This window comes from Tamandua tetradactyla, chromosome 5 (assembly GCF_023851605.1).
Source record: "Tamandua tetradactyla isolate mTamTet1 chromosome 5, mTamTet1.pri, whole genome shotgun sequence".
Taxonomy (NCBI): Eukaryota; Metazoa; Chordata; class Mammalia; order Pilosa; family Myrmecophagidae; genus Tamandua; species Tamandua tetradactyla.
Window position 1 is genome coordinate 145,574,309 of NC_135331.1, and position 20,303 is coordinate 145,594,611.

Consider the following 20,303-nt stretch of genomic DNA (forward strand, 5'->3'; position numbering starts at 1 on the left):
AGAAAACTACAAAAAACTGCTAAAAGAAATCACAGAAGACCTAAACAGATGGAAGGGCATACCGTGTTCATGGATTGGAAGACTAAATATAATTAAGATGTCAATCCTACCTAAATTGATTTACAGATTCAATGCAATACCAATCAAAATCCCAACAACTTATTTTTCAGAAATAGAAAAACCAATAAGCAAATTTATCTGGAAGGGCAGGGTGCCCCGAATTGCTAAAAACATCTTGAGGAAAAAAAACGAAGCTGGAGGTCTTGCACTGCCTGACTTTAAGGCATATTATGAAGCCACAGTGGTCAAAACAGCATGGTATTGGCATAAAGATAGATATATCGACCAATGGAATCAAATAGAGTGCTCAGATATAGACCCTCTCATCTATGGACATTTGATCTTTGATAAGGCAGTCAAGCCAACTCACCTGGGACAGAACAGTCTCTTCAATAAATGGTGCCTAGAGAACTGGATATCCATATGCAAAAGAATGAAAGAAGACCCATATCTCACACCCTACACAAAAGTTAACTCAAAATGGATCAAAGATCTAAACATTAGGTCTAAGACCATAAAACAGTTAGAGGAAAATGTAGGGAGATATCTTATGAATCTTACAATTGGAGGCAGTTTTATGGACCTTAAACCTAAAGCAAGAGCACTGAAGAAGGAAATAAATAAATGGGAACTCCTCAAAATTAAACACTTTTGTGCATCAAAGAACTTCATCAAGAAAGTAAAAAGACAGCCTACACAATGGGAGACAATATTTGGAAACGACATATCAGATAAAGGTCTAGTATCCAGAATTTATAATGAGATTGTTCAACTCAACAACAAAAAGACAGCCAACCCAATTACAAAATGGGAAAAAGACTTGAATAGACACCTCTCAGAGGAGGAAATACAAATGGCCAAAAGGCACATGAAGAGATGCTCAATGTCCCTGGCCATTAGAGAAATGCAAATCAAAACCACAATGAGATATCATCTCACACCCACCAGAATGGCCATTATGAACAAAACAGAAAATGACAAGTGCTGGAGAGGATGCGGTGAAAGAGGCACACTTATCCACTGTTGGTGGGAATGTCAAATGGTGCAACCACTGTGGAAGGCAGTTTGGCGGTTCCTCAAAAAGCTGAATATAGAATTGCCATACGACCCAGCAATACCATTGCTGGGTATCTACTCAAAGGACTTAAGGGCAAAGACACAAACGGACATTTGCACACCAATGTTTACAACAGCGTTATTTACAATTGCAAAGAGATGGAAACAGCCAAAATGTTCATCAACAGACGAGTGGCTAAACAAACTGTGGTATATACATACGATGGAATATTATGCAGCTTTAAGACAGGATAAACTTATGAAGCATGTAATAACATGGATGGACCTAGAGAACATTATGCTGAGTGAGTCTAGCCAAAAACTAAAGGACAAATACTGTATGGTCCCACTGATGTGAACCGACATTCGAGAATAAACTTGGAATATGTCATTGGTAACAGAGTCCAGCAGGAGTTAGAAACAGGGTAAGATAATCGGTAATTGGAGCTGAAGGGATACACACTGTGCAACAGGACTAGATACAAAAACTCAAAAATGGACAGCACAATAATACCTAATTGTAAAGTAATCATGTTAAAACACTGAATAAAGCTGCATCTGAGCTATAGGTTTTTTGTTTGTTTGTTTGTTTTTTACTATTATTATTACTTTTATTTCTTTTGTCTACACTAACACTCTATATCTTTTTCTGGTGTGTTGCTAGTTCTTCTAAACCGATGCAAATGTACTAAGAAACGATGATCATCCTTCTATGTGATGATGTTAAGAATTACTGATTGCATATGTAGAATGGTATGATTTCTAAAAAAAAAAAAAAAAAAAAATGGACAGCACAATACTACCTAATTGTAATGTAATTATGTGAAAACACTGAATGAAGCTGCATCTGAGCTATATATTTTTTTCTTATATATTTTTGTATTTTTTATTTTTATTTTTTCTCTATATTATCATTTTATTTCTTTTCTGTTGTCTTGCTATTTCTTTTTCTGAATCGATGCATATGTACTAAGAAATGATGATCATACATCTATGTGATGATATTAAGAATTACTGATTGCATATATAGAATGTAATGATTCCTAAATGTTGTGTTAGCTAATTTTTTTTAATTAATAAAAAAAAGGAAAAAAAAAAAGACTATCGTTCTCTTTGAATTGCTTTTGCACCTTTACCAAAAATCAGTTATACTCTTGTATGCCTATTTCTGAACTCACTATTCTACTTCATCGCTTTAGATGTGTCCTTTCTGCACTGTGTTGATTATTGAAGCCATATAATAAGTTTAGAAATAGGGATAATGTGATTCTTCCAACTTTATTATTGCTTTTCAAAATTGTTTCAGCTGTAATATTTCCTCCTTTTACATATAAATTCTAGGATCAGCTTGTCTAAGTCTATAAAAATTTCTGCTTGGGTTATGATAGGAGTTGCATTAAACCTACAGTTAATTTGGGGGAAACTGGCATCTATATTACAATGTCCTTCAATCCCTGAATATGGTATGCCTCTCCATTTATTGAGGTCTTTGATTTCTTTCACAAGCATTTTGTAAATTTCAGCATACAGATCCTGTATACGATTTCATTTTTTAAAGCTATTGTAAATGTTATTTTGCTTTAAATTTTGGTTATCAGTTGTTTATTTCTAGTATATGGAAATATGACTGGTTCTTGTGTGTTTCCCTTATATCCTGCAAACTTAAGATTTTCTGCATACACAGTTATGTCTTCTACAAGAGGGAGAATATTTTTTATTAGCTATGGTGTATCACTATTTTTAAGTATCACTACATTCACTGATTTAGTATTTTATCAAGGATTTTTGCATTAATGGTCATATGAATTAATGGTCTCTAGTTCTCTTTCTCTCTTTTGTATTTTTTTTTTCTGGCTTTATATCAGGATAATGCTGACCTCATGAAGTGAGTTGGAAAGTATTCCCTTTTATTCTGCTTTCAAGAAGCGATTATGTAGAACTAATGTTACTTCTTCCTTTAGTAGTTAGGAGAAATCATCAATGAACCATTTAGAACTGGATATTTCTTTCTCAGAAAGTTTTTAACTAAGAATTCAATTTCTTTAATAGTTATAAGATAATTCAGATTATCTATTTTATCTTGGCTGAGTTTTGGTAGTTTGTGGTTTTGAAGGAATTGGTTCACTTCATCAAAGCTGTAAATTTGTATGCATGTGGTTGATTATACTATTCACTATTATCCTTTTAATATCTGTACGGTGTGTAGTAATAATCTCTTTTTCATACTTAATATTTGCCATTTGTATCTCCTATCTTCCTTTGTTAGTCTTGTTAGAGCTTAATCAATTTTATTGATATTTTGAAAGAACCAGCTTTTGGTTTCATTGACGTTTGCTATTGTTTTTCCGTTTTCAATTTCAGTAATTTTTGTTTTTTATCTTATCATTTCTTTCTTCTTAGTCTTTTTCTCTTCTTTTTCTAATATTTTGAGATGTTATCTTAGATTATTGATATAATCTCTTCCTTTCTTCTCTTCTAATACAAGCATTTAAAGCTATAGATTTCTTTCTAAATAGCACTTTAGCTGTACCCCACCGATCTTGATATTTTGTATTTTCATTTTAATTCAGTGCAATGTATTTTTTTAATTTCTCCTGAGGCTTCCTCTTTGATCCATGAATTTCTTAGAAGTTGTTCCAAATTTCCATTTATTTGGAGATATTTCTGTTATCATTCTGCTATTGATTTAACAGACAGCATATGTTAAATGATATTAATAGATTTAAATGTGTTAAACCACATATGGTGTATCTTGGTAAAACGCCCATATGCGCTTGAAAAGAAAGTGTATTCTGATGCTGTCGGGTGGAGTGTTCCATCAATGTTCATTAGATCCTGTTGGTGGATGGCATTGGTAAGTTCTATATTTTGTTGACATTCTGTCTAGTAGTTCTTTAAGTTATTGAGAGAGTGGAGTCTCTGATTACATGTTATTTCTCCTTTCAATTCTGTCAGTTTTTGCTTCACGTGTTTGAAGTTCTGCTGTTCAATGTATACACATTTAAGATTGTATGTCTCCTTAGTATATTGATCCTTTTATCATTAATAATGTCTCTCTTTTTCCCTGGTAATTTTTTTTCACAAAAGTCTACATTGCCTGATATGAATATAGCAATGAATGTGATATCAAATATATGATTTGATTTCTTTCAAGTCAGTTTTTCACAGTATATATTTTTCATACTTTTACCTTTAATGAACTTATATCATTATATTTGAAGTGAGCTTCTTGTAAACAGACTATGGTTTGGTCATGTGTGCACACGTGTGTGTGTGTGCACGCAGGTGTGTGTGTGTTTTAAATTCATCTAGCCAAAATCTGATTTTGATTGGTGTGTTAAGACCATTTACATTTAATGTAATTATTTATATTTAAGATTTAAACTGCCATTTTATTACTTGTTTTGAATTTGTTTGTTTGCTTGTTTCACCTTCATTTTTTGTAGTTTTTATGTTTGTTTGTTTCCCCTTTCATGTCTTCCTTTGGATCATTTGAACAATTTTTAGTATTCCATTTTAACGTATCTATAGTGTATTAAAGTTTAGCTCTCTGCATAGTTTTTATATTTTTTTCACAGTTGCTCTGGGGGTTACAATATATGTACAACTCATCACAGTATACCAGTATCAACAATTTACCACTTCAAGTGGAATATAAAAACTTTCTCTTTATGATATCATTGTTTTAATATTATGTCTATATACATTAAAAACCACATCAGCAATGTTATAATTTTTTGTTTCCAATTATTAATATAATTTTAAAACTCGAGGAAAGAGCAGTCTAATTATCTAGATATTTACCCTTTCTGTAACTTTTTTTTCTTCATTCCTGATGTTCTAAATTTCCCTTCTATTATCCTTTCCTTTATGTTTGAAGAGCTTCCTTTAGAAATTCATTTAGAGCAGGTTTTCTGACAACAAATTCTCCTAGTTTTCCATCATTAGAGAAAGTTGTGATTTTACCTTCATTTCTGTAGGAAATTTTTGGTAAATATAGAAGTCTAGACTAACAGGTCTTTTCTTTTAGCATTTGTAAAAGACCCTGCTTCTTCCTTCTGGCTTCCATAGTTTTTGATGAGAAATTATCTATCATTAGAATTGTTGCATCAATTCTCTATGGCTACTCTCAAGATGTTTTCTTTATCTTTAATTATCAGGAATTTGATTATATGTCATCTATGGATTTCTAAAGATATTTTAAGCTATTCAGGGCACCGTCCCCTTCCAAATAAATTTGGTTATTGATTTTTCTATTTCTGAAAAGTTGCTGGGGTTTTAAATGGTATTGCATTGAATCTATAAATCAATTTGGGTAGAATTGATGTCTTAAATGTATTCAGTCTTCCAATCCATGAACATAGTATGCCTTTCCATTTATTTATGTCTTCCATGGTTTCTTTTAGCAATTTCTTATAGTTTTCTGTGTATAGGTTTTTTGTGTCCTTAGTTAAATTTACTCTTAAATATTTTATTCTTTTGGTTGCTATTGAAATGGAATTTTTTCCTTGATTCTCCTCAGATTATTCATCACTAGTGTATGGAGATATTATTGATTCGGGGGTATTTATCTTGTACTTTGTCATACTCATTATTAGCTCTAGTAGCTACGCTGTAGATTTTTTCTGGATTTTCGAAATATAGTATTATGTCATCTGCAAACAGTGAGAGTTTTATTTCTTCCTTTCCATTTGGATACCTTCTATTTCGTTTTCTTGTCTAATTGCTCTGGCTAGAACTTCCTGGAGAATGTTGAATAATAATGGTGACAGTGGGCATCCTTGACTTGTTCTTGATCTGAGAGGGAAATTTTTCCATCTTTCCTTAATGAGGATGATGTTAGCTATGAGTTTTTCATATATTCCCTTTATCATGTTGAGGAAGTCCCTTCTCTGCCTATCCTTTGAAATGTGTTCATCAAGAAAGGATGTCGACTTTTTTCAAATGCCTTTTCTGCATCAATCAAGATGATCATGTGGTTTTTCTGCTTTAACTTATTGATAAAGTGTATCACATTAATTGATTTTTTGTGTTGAACCAGCCTTACATACTTGGAATAAATTCCACTTAGTCATGATGTATAATTCTTTTAATGTGCTGCTGGATGTGATTTATAAATATTTCAGTGAGGATTTTTGCATCTTTATTCACTAAAGAGATTGAACTGTAATTTTCTTTTTTTGTAATATCTTTGTCTGGCTTTGGCATTAGGGTAATGTTGGCTTTATAGAATGAATTAAGTAACTTTCCCTCCTCTTTAATTTTTTTGAGGCATTTGAACAGTATTGGTACTAACTCTTTCCCTACTGCTTGATAGAATTCACATGTGAAGCCATCTGGTCCTGGACTTTTCTTTTGAGGGAGCTTCTTATCAACTTTTCTTTTGGGGGAGCTTCTTGATAACAATCTCTTTACTTGTGATTGGCTTGTTGAGGTCACCTATTTCTTCTCCAGTTAAAGTTGGTTGTTCATGCCTTTCTCAGAAGTTGTCCTTTTCATCTATGTTGTCTAGTATATTAGCATATAGTTGCTCATATTATCCTCTTATTATCTACTTCATTTCTGTGGGGTCAGGAGTTATATCCCCTCTTCCATTATTTATTTTATTTATTTGCATCCCCTCTCTCTGTCTGTCTCTCTCTCTCTCTCTCTCCACCCCCCCCCCCGTCAGTCTAGCTAAGGATCCCTCAATTATATTGATTTTTCTCACAGAACCAATTTTTGTTTTTATCGATTTTCTATATTGTCTTCAAATTCTCAATCTCATTTATTTCTGCTCTGATCTTCATTATTTCTTTCCTTTTGTTTGCTTTGGGGTTAGTTTTCTGTTCTTCAACAGTTAATTCTTTGATTTTTGTTCTTTCTTCTTTTTTAACATAGACATTTAGGGCAATAAATTTCCCTTTCAGCACTGCCTTTGTTTCGTCCCATAAATTTTAATATGTTGTGTTTTCATTTTCATTTTCCTCGAGATATTTACTGACTTCTCTTGTAATTTCTTCCTTCCCTTGCTGGTTATATAAGAGTGTGTCATTTGGCCTCCAAATACTTGGGAATTTTCTGGCTCTCTGCTTGTTGCTAATTTCTGACTTCATTCCTTCATGATCTGAGAAAGTCTTTTGTACGATTTCAGTCTTTTAAAAAAAATTTTTGGGGGTCGTGGGTGGTCCAGGAATCAAACCCAGGTCTCCTGCATAAAAGGTGAGCATTCTACCCACTGAACTACCCAAGCTCCCAATCTTTTTAAATATTTGAGACGTACTTTGTGATCCACCATATGGCCTATCCTTGAGAACGATCCATGAGCACTTGAGAAAAATGTGTACCCTGCTGTTGTGGGATGTAATGTTTTGTAAATGTCTGTTAAGTCTAGTTCATTTATCATATTATCCAAAATCTCTGTTCCCTTATTGATCCTCTGTCTAGATGTTCTATCCATTGATGAAAGGTTGGAATTGAAGTCTTCAACTATTATGGTAAAGATGTCTACTTCTCCCTTCCATGTTGTCAGCATTGCCTCATGTATTTTGGAGCAGTTTGGATCACTGCATAAATATTTATGATTGTTATATCTTCTTGTTGAAGTGTATTCCTTTTATTAATGTATAGTGTTCTTTTTTGACTCTTAATTGTTTTACATTTGAAGTCTAGTTTGATGGATATTAGCATAGCTACCTCTGCTCTTTTCTGGTTGTTGTTTGCCTAAAATATCTTTTTACAAACTTTCACTTTCAATCTGTGTATTAGTTAGGGTTCTCTAGAGAAACAGAACCAACAGGGAACACTTGCAAATATAAAATTTATGAAAGTGTCTCACGTGACCATAGGAATGCAGAGTCCAAAATCCACAAGGCAGGCTGCGAAGCCGATGACTCCAATGGATGGCCTGGACGAACTCCACAGGAGAGGCTCACCGGCCAAAGCAGGAATGCAACCTGTCTCCTCTGAGTCCTCCTTAAAAGGCTTCCCATGATTGGATTTAGCATCACTAATTGCAGAAGACACTCCCCTTTGGCTGATTACAAATGGAATCAGCTGTGGATGTAGCTGACGTGATCATGACCTAATCCTATGAAATGTCCTCATTGCAACAGACAGGCCAGCGCTTGCCCAATCAGATGAACAGGTACCACAACTTGGCCAAGTTGACACCTGTCCCTAACCATGACAATCTGTTTTTGTCCTTGGGTATAAAGTGAGTCTCCTGTAGACAGCATATAGATGAGTCCTGTTTTCTAATCCATTCTGCCAGTCTATGTCTTTTGATTGGGTAGTTTCATCTATTGTTTAGTGTTATTACTGTAAAGGCAATTTTCTTCTAACATTTATCTTTTGGATTTTATATGTCATATGTTTTTTCTCTCCCTCTTTACCTTTACTTATAGTCTTCATTTCTACACTCTTCTCCAGACCTCCCTCTCCTGTCTTTTCTTATCTTCCAATAGTGTTTCCTTTAGTATTTCTTGTAGATCCAGTCTCTTAGTCACAACCTCTCTCAGTGACTACTTGTCCGAAAATATTTTAAACTACCCACCTTGTTTTTTTTTTTTTGTTTTTTTTATTAATTAAAAAAAGAATTAACAAAACAATTAGAAATCATTCCAATCTACATGTACAATCAGTAATTCTTAATAACATCACATAGTTGCATATTCATCATTTCTTAGTACATTTGCATCGATTTAGAAAAAGAAATAAAAAGACAACAGAATAAGAATTAAAACAATAATAGAAAGAAAAAAAAACAAAAAAAACAAAAACAAAAAACCTATACCTCACATGCAGCTTCATTCAGTGTTTTAACATAATTGAATTACAATTGGGTAGTATTGTGCTGTCCATTTCTGAGTTTTTATATCCAGTCCCGTTGTACAGTCTCCACCTTGTTTTTGAAGGACAATTTTGCTGGGTATAGACTTCCTGGCTGGCAGTGTTTCTCTTTCAGAATCTTCAATATATCATACCATTGGATTCTCACCTCCATGGTTTCTTTTCAGAAATCCACACATAGTCTTATCAAGCTTCCCTTGTATGTGATGGAATGCTTTTCTCTTGCTGCTTTCAAAATTCTCTCTTTGTCTTTGATATTTGGCAATCTGATTAGTAAGTGTTTTGGGATAGGTCTTTTTAGATCTATTCTGTTTGGGGCATGCTGCACTTCTGGTATCCGTAATTTTATATTTTTCGTATGAGATGGGAAATTTTCAGTGATTATTTCCTTCATTAGTCCTTCTGCTCCTTTTCCCTCCTCTTGTTCTTCTGGGACACCCATAGCATGTATAGTCATGTACTTCATGTTGTCATTCAGTTCCCTGAGACCTTGCTCATGTTTTTCCATTCTTTTCCCTATCCTGTCTTTTGTATGTAGGATTTCAGATGTCCTGTCCTCTAGTTCACTGACCCTTTTTTCTGCTTCTGCAAATCTACTGTTGTAGGTCTCCATTGTTTTTTCATCTCATGTATCTTGTGCCTTTCATTCTCATAACAAGTTCTGTGATTTGTTTTTTCAAGTTTTTGTGTTCTTCTTTATGTTCACCCAATGTGTTCTTTTTATTCTTCATCTCTTTTGCCATATCTTTCCTCAACTCGTTGATTTGATTTTTGATGTGATTTTCCATGTCTGTTCGAACATGCTGAATTGGTTGTTTCAACTCCTGTATCTCATTTGAAGTGTTGGTTTGTTCTTTTGACTGGGGTGTAGCTTTGATTTTCATTGAATGACTTGTTATCTTTTCCAGATGTTTTGGCATTTGATTTCCTTAATTAGTTTATTCTGGAGGTTATTTTCACTCTTTTTACTTTGGGTTTTCTTGTTGAATGGCTTTATTTTCTATGTGTTCTTTGGCATTCAGTTTGACTTATTCTAGACCTCTAGCATAAGTTCTCTTTAACTGCTCAGAATTTTTTCAGCTCTTGTTTTTCTGCTTCTTGCCCTGCCTTTATGGAACCTTTTTTTGAGGAGGGTCTCCTCAGATATGATCAACCCCCATCAGATTTTCCCAGACCAGACAGAACCATGTCTCAGGAGGAGAGGGCAGCCAATATCAAGTTTCCCTAAGGGTGAGACCCAAAAGGTTGTCAGACATTCCTATGAAGCCTCTAGATTCTGCTTTTCCTATCCTGTCTACCAGGTAGCACTTGCCTGCCGGCAGCTTTCTACCAAGGTAAAGTGATGCAGTGCCTTTACTTTCAGCAGCCTCTTCCTGCCAGTGGTATGGTTGAGACAGGGGCTGAGGTAGAGGTCAGGTTTAGGTTGCTTCTGTTTTCCAGCCCTTGGAACCTGAATTCCCTTAGGGAAGGTAGCCGCTTGAGCTGCTACCCTTATCCACCCATTAAGAAATTGTCCCCATTCACCTGACTATTTACTTTGTCCCTCAGACATGCCCCTTAATTCTGCCCTTGCCTGGGACAATGTTAAAAACTTGACAGTGCTCACAGTTTATCTAATGAGCTCTTAAGAAGTAAAAAAAAAAAAGACAAAAAAGTCTTTTCAGAGCCTGACCCCAGCTGCTTGGGTTTGCCAATCAAGAGCTGGAGTTGGTATGTAGCTTTATATGTCCCCAAGCTCTATGTGCCCCATTTTCTTGGCATCCAGCCCTTTTCCAGTTCTTTGTGCTATCCATCTAAAAAAGCTTCTGTTTTTTTTTGTTTTTTTCTATAAGCCCTGCCCCCTCTCTGCTGGGTACAAAACCTCCTGGTTCCTATTTAGTTCTTACTCCAGGTTTATCTGTGCTCAGAGACTGTTTACAGCAGACAGAATTTGTTAATTAATTCTGCAATCGGAGCTTGGTTGAGCTAACTTCCTTGCCCCTAGTAAAGTCTGTTTCCTTTCTCCTCAGGGAACCAGCCTGCCATGCCTATAAGGAAGGGGCACCAGCCTCCATGGCTTGGGAGACTTACACTTCTGCATGGATCTTAGCCATTCCAGACTGATGTATTATATGTGTCCCACTGTTACTTCTTAAAATATTTGTTCAGGCTCTTACTTATTCTTCTCTCCTTCTGGGACTCTGATGATATACATGTTAAATCTTTTGCCATGTTCCACAGGCCCCTGAGACTCTGTTCAATTTTTTTAATCTTTTTTTTCTGTTTTTCAGATTTGATCATTTCTTTTGTTTTTACCTTCATTTACTGATGCTTTTGTCTGTCTTCTCCATTCTGCTGTTGAGCCTGTCCTGTGATTTTTCAGTTTTCAAATTTCCATTTTGTTCTTCTTTATATCTTCCACTTCTTTCCTGAGAGTTTATAATTTTTTATTTGTTTCAGGAATATTAATAATTATGTATGGAGCATTTTTTATGACTACTTTTAAAACCCTTGTCAAATCATTCCAACATCTGTGTCATCTCATTTTTGCCATTTGTTGCTTTTAATTTTTCAATCAAGTTGAGACTTTCCTGGTTCTTGATATGGAATGTTGTTTTAGAAAATAACTTGGAAATTTTGCATATTAAATCATGAGGCTTGGGTACCTATTTAAATATTCTACTTTAGTAGGCAGTCAACCTGTTTAGGTTCAAAGCACACATCCTAGCCCACTCTTGTAGGCTGTGGTTTGAATGTTAATTTGGTTTTCAAAGCCTTTATTGTGTATGCTACCCAGTATCCACTTGTATGCCACCCAGTAGTAATCCACTTGTATGCTACCCAGAGGTTAATTTGAAAGCTATGCAATATTAGTTCAAATTTCACACCTATTGTTGTGTTGATTCTGGTCAGTTTCACTCATGGTTCACTTGAACATCTTCCCAGGGTTTCATCACAGCACCCTCTTCACTGTACTCTCCTTCCTCCCCTGCAGCCCCCATTCCCATGGCCACTTGCTAGGATTGGGGTATTGCCTCTTTGCTGCTCTTCCCTCAGCGAAGGGTGGTGAGGGTTAATAGGGCTCCCTGCCACAGTCTGTGCAGCTGCTGTCCCAGTGGGGAGGGGAAGGTGCTCTGCCTTTTGCTTACTTGGTTCAGGGTGCAGGTGGTTTACAGGGTCCTGCCCTACAGTCTCCACAGCACCAAGTGGGGAGTGGGTGATGTCACTGCTTTAGGACAGGGAAGGGATGGTCCACAGTGGTCTTGGCCTCAGCATTAAGTGAGGAAAGGAATGGTCACAGCTTTAGTCTTGCTGTTTGTCTGACGTAGGACAAGTAGAGTCAAAACAGTTCTGTCCACACGTCCATTTTTCTTGGCCCTTTGGCCAGAGAGAGCAGGTTTCTCTTGGGGCTTTTTATGGTCCGATCCAGGTAGCTCGTACCCAGGTTAGGAATACACACATGCAGGGAATTCATCTCTGGGTTACTCTCAAATCCCAAGGTCCCTGGCCCTCTGCCTTCTTTTCTTCACCTTTCAGAGTCTTCTGATAGTTAGTACTTTATGTATTTTGGTTATAATTAGTAAAAATTCTAGAGTTATTCCACTTAGTCTGGAATCAGAAGTAGCTGTACCGTTTTAACGAAAGTGCAATGCCCAGGCATCAGGGTAAATTCAGCCTTGCAAACAGAAACTCACTGAAGTAAGCTTTAAGCTGCAGACTCTGTGCTGAGGCAACCTCCCTGCCACACAGGATATCTCTGGTGTCTGCAGGTTACATTTTGGTGATACAATTGCATCAGTTCTTACTCATCTACCAACACAGAGAGGGATAACTAGGGTTTGTTTTTGTTTTTTTTTTTAAACATCACATGAGGAGAAAATTAATCCTCATTATCAGATAGCATCAGGGTGCAGACCAACATTTGGTGAGAAGTGGGGAATGATGCATTTAGCCAGACAAAGCAATAACAAACCCACGGAACCTCACCCTTGGAGGAGGGTGTGTGAGAGAGGTGACAAGAAATGAGGCAAGAGAAGCACGTTTGCAACTTCCCACTCATACACTGAGATATTGAAGGGGATGAGAAGCAACACTGGCGCTATTTTTTTTGACAGGAGGGCTGCAGCTCTCGTTCCTGTATGCTGCGTTAGGCCATCTCCAGGGAGGCTGTGCATGGCCACGTCACAAATTGAATGCACACTTTCCAACTCCTTGATGAGCATCTCATTCCAGCATCTCACTACAGTCAGTAAGTAAAACCAAACAAGCAGAAGCAGAAAACCTTGTAGACAGAAGCAAGTCTCTTCTTCACTGCAGATTTGTAAAGAAAGCTGAGAGTGGTGTGAACAACTGCAGTGCCACCCAAGGATCTAATCATCACCCCAAAGCCAACCCTCGGTGCGACCCTCGTAAAGATGCCCAGCCTCTGTGAGCTTTACAAACATCAATCACCTGCGAGACAGTGCTGAGAATAATACCTCCTCTAAAAAGGCATACGTAGCCTTGATTAAGCAACCGTGGCAAACTCTGCTGGGGAAAAAGCAAGACAGAAGCTGAGCTTCATTGGCTTGCCATCCTCAGGAAATTTGTTTTCTCTGCTCTCAACATTAGCAAGTGAATTCGCGTTTCTACTGTTTACGTGTCTCAAAAGCCAACATTTTCGGTGTGTTTTGGGAATGGAAAATGATCATCCCACAATTGGCACTGGGAGATTATTTCTTAGGTGAGGCGTTTCCTTTGAGACCGAACTGTCATTTGTACAGTTTTGTTATTTAAAACAACACATTGCCTGGCTGCTCAGAGAACAGAATGTGAGTAAACTGACGATCTTTTTCAGGAACGTGAGAACCAGTCTCAGCTCTTGGTGAGAGTTAAAGCTGGATCTGGGCAAGCACCAGGCAGAAAACACCCACCTGCTTCATCGTTCATCAGGCTCCGCGTCTGCCTGGCCCGGGAGGCTGCACGTCACGCACATACCCTCACCCTTCTGCCAACTCCCGAGGATGGCTTCCTACTCTGGCCACAGATAGCAAATATCACTCTTGGGTAGAAGAGCAGAAAATGGACTTTTTTTGAGTCAAATCCAAATGGATATTATTTAAAGTCTGTGCAAAGAAATGTTGGGCATGGTTTCTCTTTTAGTCACTCCAGGAGGTGTTCTCACGCCTCACACACGTTCTTGATGCCTCATTTCTTCCCTTTATTACTCTTACAGACTCAGAATGTTTTTCTGAAGAAAAGAGTTGGATTTGGGATGAAATTTAAAAGGACAGACACACTCATCATTGGAAAAAGTGTAATTAGGGTGTACAATCTGCAAAGCAAACTCCTTGTGTGGTGTTGACATGACCCCTTAATGGTGAAGATGTTAACTCAGGATATTGGAAGGATTTTTACTCAAAATATGCTCCAAACCCAGGAACTGCCCTATTGAGAGGGCAGCAGTGGTAGCTAGACTGCGGCTTTTGCTCTTAGTGTTCCCAATGGCTCCTCCATGAAATCAGGTTCCCTTCAAGGCTAAAAGTGCAGCTGAGTTTGTCCTGTAGCAATGGCCAGCCTACCCCAAAGGGAAGCTTCGCCTGACCCTACAGCCATTCACAGAGAGGTCCTCCCACACTCACTCCTCCAACACTCACCCCTTCCTTGGCACCCCACACCCATTGGGCTGGACTTTTCCCCACTCACAGCCCCATCACAACACTGCAGTGCACTCTTCTGCAGAAGTTGGCCTTCCCACCTGAACTGTGAGCCCACAAAGGATTCCTAATAAATAGATATTGAATGGATGGATGGATGGGTGGATGGATGGATGGATGAGGTAAAATGGAGCAACAGCAGATTCCATGGCTCCTTAGGCTTCTATCTGGTGGGTAGCTGGGGGAACCAACCACCCTTTCTTCTTCAGTGTCCCAGAGGAAAACCCAGTTCCTTCCAGACCCCAACCCTGTCAGATGGATACATAAACAAGCAGAACTTGGAGCACCCTTGCCTTTACTGACTCTGCCTTGGCTGATGTAAGAACATCATTTCTTCCAAGAAAGAAAGACAGTAACATGAAAAGTTCCTCAGCCAAGAACCAAGAAACACAGCTATTCAGTTTCAAGGCTAAAATCATTCAGCCACCACTGCTTTCTTCTTATTTCAACTGGAGTTTATTAGAGTGAGTGTTGTGAGAAGATGGCAGAGTAGGAAGCTCTAGGAATCAGTCCCTCTACCAAAACAACTATTGAAACGGCAAGAAATGGTCTGAATCAATTAATTTGAAACTCTGGAGTCCAGCAGAACACTGTGCAGCACCCAGAGAAGAGCTGAAGGAAGAGGCAAATTGCCATAAACATTGATGAATTTCATCCTCTGTGCAGAGGCTACCATCCCTGCCCCCGCTCCCCACATGCATGGCAGGCAGAGAGGGAACTACAGTCCAGTTCCTGGTGCACTTTGCTGGTGCCAGAGTGGGCTACCTGCATCCAGGTGTGTATGGTCTGGCATATTCATACAATGGAATATTATGCAGCCATAAGAGAAGAGAAGTTCTGGTCCATTCTACCACATGGATGAATCTTGATGATACAATGTTGAGTGAAATAAGCCAGGCACTTTTTAAAAAGGACAAATATTGTAAAATTTCTCTTATATGAAATACTTGGAATAAGTAAATTTATAGAGTCAGAAAGCAGGATCAAGAGTGGGGGAAGGAGGGAATTGGGAATTATTACTAAATGAGTATTGAGTTTTAGAAATAGTAGTGCTATGATACAATATTCTCAACGTACTTAATGTCAAGGATTTTCCACTTAAATGGTTGAAATGATTCTTATATTATGTATATTTTACCACAATTGAAAATAAATTATTTTTTCTTAAAAAGTCAAGCACAGAACTAGCATATGACTTAGCCCATTTACAGGTATATACCCCAATGAATTGAAAGTAGGGACCCAAACATATATTTGTACTCCAGTGTTCACAGGAGCATTAATCAAAGCAACCAAAAAGGTGGAAGCAGCCCAAGTTTCCATCAACAAACAAATGAATAAACATACAGTGGAATATTATTCAGCCATGAAAAGGAGTGATGAGCTAATAGATGCTATAACATAGATGAATCCTGAAGCCATTATGTTGAGTAAAAGAAGTAAGACATGAAAGTACAGATATTGTATAATATAAAGCAAATTCATGAACAGAAGATAGAGTACATGTTACCAAGGGCAAGGGAATGGGGGGATGGAGCATTAATGCACAATAATGTAAGGCTTCTGTTTGGGGTTATGGGAAATTTCTAGTAATGCATGGTGGTGAGGGTAGCACAGCACTATGAATTGTGTGCTTGAGAGGGGTTGAAATGAGAAATGCTATGTTGTGTATATGTTTCTACAATTAAAAAGAGAGGGGGGTTAGGAACTAAAGAGACAATGACAATTAAATCAATACCTGATCCTGGATGGATTGGGTAGTGGAGGAGAAAATGCCCAGAAGGATATTACTGGGACAATTGAAAAAAAATGGAATACAGACTGTAAGCTTTATATCAATGTTAAATTTCTTGAACTTAATAATTGTAAGGTGGTTACATAAGTGAATATCCCTGCTCCTAGGAAATTTGCATGGAAGTATGAAGTGTTCAAGAAGGATGATGTATGCAACCTACTCTCAAATGTTCAGAAAATAGATAATAAATGGATAGAATGATATAATTTTGTGGCAAAATGTTAAAAGTTGGTAAATCTGGATATCTGGGTGGGGGATATATTGGAGTTCTCTCTATTGGGTTTTATTATTCTTGCAACTATCTTGCAATTTAAGTCTGAAATTATTACAAAATAAAATATTTAACAACAACAATGACAAAGCGGTTTTCAGAACAGGAAAAAAATTTGCGTTTGCTGGCCATGCATTCTCTCTTCCAATCCCAGCAGAACTGGAATTCGCCATTAAAATAGATACCACCCAGGGCCCCTTCCCGGCAGCAGGACAACACCTCTGCGCACTTCTCAGCCCCAGGCACCTGCCCAGCTCTTGCAAAGAGCACCAGTTCCAAGTGGAACTGTTTCCAGACTCAGACCCTGAAAGTGGTGGCTCTGCTGTAGGGACATTAGCCAGCAGGACGCCTGACGGTGCAGGGAAGGAGCTGGGCATCTGGGAGGTCTGAACAGGCCGTTCCACTCTTCCCAGCTCACCAGGCAGTTCTGCAAGGCCCAGACTAGCTCCTCCCCAGACTCTTCCAGTGAATGTCCCATTGCTGTCAGCTGCTTGGAGGAGCAGTCTTCCTGGTTCTGAGCTGGCACGTAAGGAGGGCAGGCATCCTCACTGCAGGCTGAAATGCTGAGCCCAGCAAGGCCTCTTGGGAGAGGCTCCTTTTCAGCCATGACATATCTCCTGGATTATGGAGGATGGGAAAAATCTTCCTTGTGTATCTGCTTCCACCTCCCCACCCTCCCCCACCAGCCTCCCAATGACATCACAAGAACCTGCTGGGATCGTTTCCCTCTGTAACGTACATGCCTGGATAGGATGCTGTCTAAGCTTTCTTCCAGCCCTAGCATTTTCTTTCAAAGGATGGGGAGTTATTTTCTTCCTCAGATCTCCAGAGTAAAGAGCTGTGCTCCTCACCTCTTCTAGGCCCTGGAAAGGGCCTGGGCAGAAACAGAACCCTCTGCTCAGTACAGCCTCTGCCTGCACTGCCCAGTACCATGGTGGCCGCATGGGCTACGGACATTTCAACTTAAAGTAATTAAAACGACATAAAATCTAAGATTCAATATTTCAGTTGGGCTAGCCACTTTTATTATTTTTTGTTTTATATTATTTTTCACACTTGGGGTAGCCACTTTCCAAGGGCTCAGTAACTACCTGTGGCGAGGAGCTGCCACAGGCACAGGCAAACACTTCTGTCATCAGAGAAAGTCCCCCTGGATCATTCGCTCCCCACAGGGTGTGGGTTCCAGGGCTGAGGAACGAGGCAGGCACAGTCCATGATCCTGGGGTGCCCTCCCCACACACCTGCTAGGTCCTCCTCCATTTCCTTCTGAGATGACTTGAGCACTATCTCCAGAGAGAGACCCCCCTGTCTTGGTTTCCTAGGGCTGTTGTAAAAGTATCACAAACTGGGTGGCTTAAAACAACGGAAATGTCTTGTCTCACAGTCCTGGAGACCATAAGTCTGAAATCAAGTTGCCGGCAGGGCCATGCTCCCCCCGGCGGCTGGAGGGAGAAGCCTGCCTTGCCCCTTCCTGGCTTCCGCTGGCGATGCCTTGCTGTTGCTGGGCTCTCAGCTGCAGCACTTCGGTCTCTGCCCCTGCTGGCACACAGCCACCTTCTCTCTGTGCCTGTTTCTTCTCTTCTTCTTGCAAGGACACTTAACCCTGTTGGATTAGGGGCCCAACCTACTCTGGTAGGATCTCTTCTTAATTTAACTAATCCCATCTTCAATGGCCCTATTTTTAAGTAAGGTCACATTCTGAGGTTCTAGGTATTAGAGCTTCAACATATCTTTGGGGGGAATTCTATTTAACCTATGATGTCCCCCAGATTCCCAACTCTGACCCCATATTAAATTTTAAGCAGTCACTTCTCCTGCGGTTACCACCACCCATGTCAAGCTTTCATCCAAAAACCACTCACTGTCTTCTCACTCCATTCGTTTCTGTTGATTGTTTTCCATTTGCTGTCTGCACCCTTGAGGAGGCTGAGTACATTACCTTCTTCCCTGTCTTTTGCCTATGGTGGGTTCAGCCAGTGGGAGACATTGAAGTTGGGTGGGAGGAGAGAGTCTGGGAAATTTATAGCCCTCAGCCTTCTACTCTGCTTCATGGTCTTGCAGAGATTCTGGCAGGTCCTCATTCCTCTACCACCACAACTCCTGGGCCCTTCTTCCACATCTGCAACTGGACCAGCTTTGGGTTATGCTGTCCCCTCCCCTCAGTCCTTTCAGGCCTAAGGGCCATGATGGTTCCTCCTGCTGCTACTGCCCTGGTACTTTCCCATCCCTGACTGGTTCTCCTAAATAGCCTCTGTAGAGAACCATTTCCTCAAACTCTCTCCTCTTCACTCTTTTGAGTGCATCATTTGTTCTTTGGCAGGGACCCAAATTGATGCAGCACCCGTCCCCAGTTGCAGTGTGCTCATGTTATCTGTTGCTGAATAGTAAGCTACCCCAGATACAGTGACATAAGCAACAGCAGGCATGTGTCACTATTTCCTATGGCTTTGACTGTTGGCTCAGCTCAGCTGGGTGGCTCTTGCTCAAGGCCTCTTGTGTGGTTGTGGTCAGATGATGGCTGAGGCCAAAGTCACCTCAAAGACTCACATGTCTGGTGGTCAGCTGTGACCTGAACTGTGTCTTCTTCCCAGCGTGGTGGCTGGGTTCCAAGGGCAAGAGTCCCAAGAAAGAGCCAGGAGGAAATTATATTGTCTTTTGTGACCTGACCTTAAAAGTCACACAGCACTGCTTATGTTGCATTTTATTCATTTCACTAAGAAAAGTCCATATTCAAAGAGAGGGATTTAGATTCCACCACTTGATGGGAATAGTGTCCAAAAATTTGTGGACATATTTTAAAACTACTACAGGTGGAAATTCCAAATCCCATACCATCTTCTCTCGATGTCATCCTGACCCATATCATCCATACTCTTTTGGGTCCTGAAAACAGAAACAAGAGTGTCTACAGTTTCCCCCTTTATGGCTCCATACCACTTTGGGCCCCAGACTCCATTGAGTCCACCTCTTAAATTCCTCTCAAATACCTCAGCTCCTCTCCATCCCTCTTGCCACTGGTATAGTTTGAGCTCCATCATCTCTTTTGGATCACTGAGTAGCATCAGAGAGGTCAAGGGAATTGGCCAAGTCACACAGCTAACTGGAGGCAGAGTTGGGCTACAAGTCAGGTCTTCAAGCTGCTAGGGCTGGGTGCCTCCTTGACTCTCACTGCTTCTGAGGGTAAATCTTTGGTTGTTCTTGGGAAGGCATTCTCCTACTGATCTGGGACAGTCTGCCTGCCTCTTCATTCCAGGCTGCAAATAGGATCTTTATTGCCGAATTTTGTAAAGAAATTGCTTCTAGAAAAATAAACAGCCACTTTTATTATTTTCTTTATTCTCATTTAACATCTAAATAGGCATTTCCAGATTTCTGAGAGTCATCAGCTCAGGAAGAAACTATTCTTGCTCTTAAGGAACTTCCATTCTAAAATTATACAAGACACAGACAGAAGAGATAGACACACACAGAGAGACACTATGCTTTTCTTTTTTCGGTACTGGCTGGGGGAAATGCAGAGAAGGGAGAGAAAATAGATGAGGCTAGAGAAAAGATCAGCACTGTTTGGTGGTTGAAAATAGCCTGGGAGATGGCAAAGAACTTGATGGGATCTGTC